This window comes from Heterodontus francisci, unplaced genomic scaffold, assembly GCF_036365525.1.
Source record: "Heterodontus francisci isolate sHetFra1 unplaced genomic scaffold, sHetFra1.hap1 HAP1_SCAFFOLD_43, whole genome shotgun sequence".
NCBI classification, from domain to species: domain Eukaryota; kingdom Metazoa; phylum Chordata; class Chondrichthyes; order Heterodontiformes; family Heterodontidae; genus Heterodontus; species Heterodontus francisci.
Genome location: NW_027141852.1, coordinates 16,055,673 through 16,059,149, shown reverse-complemented (window position 1 = coordinate 16,059,149; position 3,477 = coordinate 16,055,673). Strand labels below are relative to the sequence as shown.

General features: G+C 43.5%; 1 non-coding gene across 1 annotated transcript; it reads left to right on the top strand.

Moving 5' to 3' along the window:
* Window positions 1-921: 921 nt before the first annotated feature.
* On the top strand, window positions 922-1,003 carry trnas-gcu (transfer RNA serine (anticodon GCU)). The gene has a single exon. It is a non-coding gene; the product is annotated as a tRNA-Ser (tRNA).
* Window positions 1,004-3,477: the final 2,474 nt, after the last annotated feature.

Below are 3,477 nucleotides of genomic sequence, written 5' to 3'. Positions count from 1 at the left end.
TTCAGCAGGAACTGTGTCCAGAAAATATCGAGAAACTCACAATTTTATTATTCAGGTGTCGGAACACAGATATTAATTCCAAGTGACAGTTCTGGGACCAATTAACAAAAAAAGTAGAGAATAATATTGCTCACTGATTGAAATCCCCCAGTGAGGAGACAGTTAAACAGGTGATCTTTTGGGGCATCCTTCGATCCAAGGTTTCAGCAACATTTAATCTCCCTTTTTGGTGAAATTCTCTGTTATTTGCAACTTTTTTTTATCAGCTTTGATGGGCGAGTGAAAAAACTGAAAAGATTGAACAGTTCCATCCTTTCTTTTCTTCCTTCTTCTCTTCTTTCCATCAGTTTCTCTTTTCTGTCCCAGATCAATATAATGATGAGAATCCCAATTTAATCTGCTGTTTCTGGTGTTTTATCCATTCCAATCAAAATTTCAACATTCCAATCAAATCTATTTGTTATTCCACAGTGTCTCTCCATGTGTTTTATTCTGTTGTATTCTCTCACAGTCTGTTTGATGATCAATGTTACATCTCACTCTCTGTTCTGGTGAAGATCAGATGCAGTGATATCTGTTTACACCACCCGACATGTTGGCCTGATGCTGTGCCTCGCTGATCATGTGGGGTTAAAGCAATTCTTCCAGTCAGTTAGTTCAGTTTTCATTTCATGAGAAATTCGGTCATCATGACTTCATCAGTGACCTAATGGTTCAGGTGTCTGAGTGATGTTAATCATGATGTGATGAAATGATTGTATGTTCCAGTCTTTCCGTGGTGGGTTTTCACACTGAGTAGAAACGTGTTGGACATGGTCTGGAAATGTTGCCCACTGCTCCATTCCCAACTTCATTTCCTTACAGAAGATATATTTCCATCATTCCACAGCTGGCTGCACTGCCAGAAGCTGTGCTGAAGGTGACAAGGTGGCCGAGAGGTTAAGGCGATGGACTGCTAATCCATTGTGCTTTGCACACGTGTGTTCGAATCCCATCCTTGTCGCGAGTTTATGAGCTGTTTCGTGTATTATTTATGTTGGGTGAGCTCATGTGTGAAATCAGCCTCGAAACCTGTTCTTGTCAATGTCCAGACAGTGATTCCAGAATTTGTTACACTTTATTAAAATTGAGACAGACAATTGGAATTCTTCACCCAAACTGCAGTGGAATGAAGATCAAATAGGGATCACGAAACGGAGCAGGATTATTCCTCCCCTCCTTCCTTCCATCATTACTTTCCCTGGATTTGCACCAAGTGAAAGACAAATGGGAAAAGCAAATGGCGAGGGAGCAGATGCAGAAAATTATCCTTTGGCAAAAAATTTATTTTCAAATCTTCTTGATAGATTAAGTGAGTGAGCAATGCTTTGGCAGATGGAGTTTAAAATGAGGGGTCATCGACTACCGACGATAGATCAGAGTGTTTTTTTGGAAGAGGTGAGATGTTAGAAACGGTTGAGGAGCAGAGACCCGAATACTGAATTAATAAAAGCTCGTGGACTGGTAGAAAATAATGTGAAAAGTGAACAGAATATGAAGATTGGAACTCATGTTGCAGTGATATAAAGCTCTGTGCTCCTGAAGTAAATGTCCAAGCCCAGATTGTGGGGAATCTGTGGAGAGTGATTTGGTTTTTATTCATTCTTGGGTGTGAGTATCGCTGATAAGGCGAGCATTTATTACCCATTCCTATTGCCGTTGAGAAGGTGGTGGAGAGCTGCCTTCTTGAACTGATGCAGTCCATATGGTGCAGGAACACCCACACTGCCGTTGGGGAGGGAGTTCCAGGATTGTGACCCAACAACAGTGAATAAATGGCGATATCGTTCCAAGTCAGGATGGTGAGTGACTTGGAGGGGAACCTGCAGGTAGTGAGTTCCCATGCATCTGCTGCCCTTGTCCTTCGAGGTGGTAGTGGTCACGAGTTTGGAAGGTGCTGTTGAAGGATACTTGGCGAGTTGCTGCAGTGCATATGGAGATGGTACACACTGCAGCCACTGTTTACTGGTTGTGGAGGGATTGAATGTTTAAGGTGGCGGGTTAGGTGCCGATCAAGTGCGCTGCTTTGTCCTGGATGATGTTGAGCTTCTTGAGTGTTGTTGAGTGGGATGTATTCCATCACACTCCTGACTTGTGCCTTGTAGATGGTGGACAGGATTTGGGGTGTCAGGAGGTGAGATACTTGCTGCAGAATTCGTAATCTCTGACCTGCGCTTATAGCCACAGCATAGATGTGACTGGTCCAGTTACGTTTCTGGTCAAGATATTGATGGTGGGGGATTTAACGATGATAATGCTTCTGAATATCAAAAGGTCGATTTTTTTTCTCTCTCATTGGAGATGTTCACTGCTTGGCACTTGTGTGGCCAGAAGGTTGCTTGCCACTTATCAGCTCAAGCCTGAATGTTGTTCAGGTCTTGCTGCTTGCAGGCACAGACTGCTTCAGTATCTGAAGAGTTGTGAGTCATCATCTAACATTCCCACTTCTGACTTATGTTGAAGAGAAAGTCGTCAATGAAACAGCTGGGTTTGGGTCTAGGACACTACCCTGAGAAACCCCTGAGGCAATGTCCTGGGCTGAGATGATTGGCCTCCACGAACCACAACCATCTTGTTTTGTGCGAGGTACGACTCCAGCAAGTGGAGAGTTTTCCCCCGGATTCCCAGTGACTTCAATTTTGCTAGGGATCCTTGATGCCACACTCACTCAAGGGTGGTTCAAGAAGGCAGCCCACCCCACCACCTTCTCAAGGGCAATTAAGGATGGGCAGTAAATGCTGGCCTGACCAGCAATGCCCACATCGCATGAATGAATGAATAAAAAAGTGAAGTATCCCTTGTGTCATTGTTTTGGTAGAAAATATAACCCTGGTGGAATTGCCCCTCCCAATCACACCTCACTTCATAGAACATAGAAAATGGAGAAAATTTATGGCACAGAATGAGACCATTTAGCAATCGTGTCTGTGCCAGCTGAAAAAGAGCGATCCAGCCCAATCCCACTTTCCAGGTCTTGGGAATGGGATCTGAACAGATCTCAGAGCTCACATTATGTGAATGTTCTGTTGAAGTATTGGTGAGCTGATATACCAGGGGAGATTCACACTGTTAGACACAGTGTGAAATACATTCAAGTATTTATAAAACATTGTAACATGTGAGTAATATTCCCCATTGCTTTCTCAGCACTGATGGATTGTGAAGTGGGAGACAGCCAGAAGTCCCAGTGATCCACACTGACCCTGAGCTGAGAATGAAATGAGATAAAGTTCAATCTTCAGCAGCGAGTTGCTGCAGAGAAGTAAGAGTCCTGAATCAAGGAGAGACTTTCTCATACTGCTGTTGAATCTCATTTCAAACACTCCTTGAACTCTCTGCCGAGGAATTCAGAGCTGGAGAATGCCTGTAAAATCAGCCTAAAAAGGAAATAAAAAACACCCACCGTGGGGCTCAAACTCAAAAACTTGAGATTCAGAG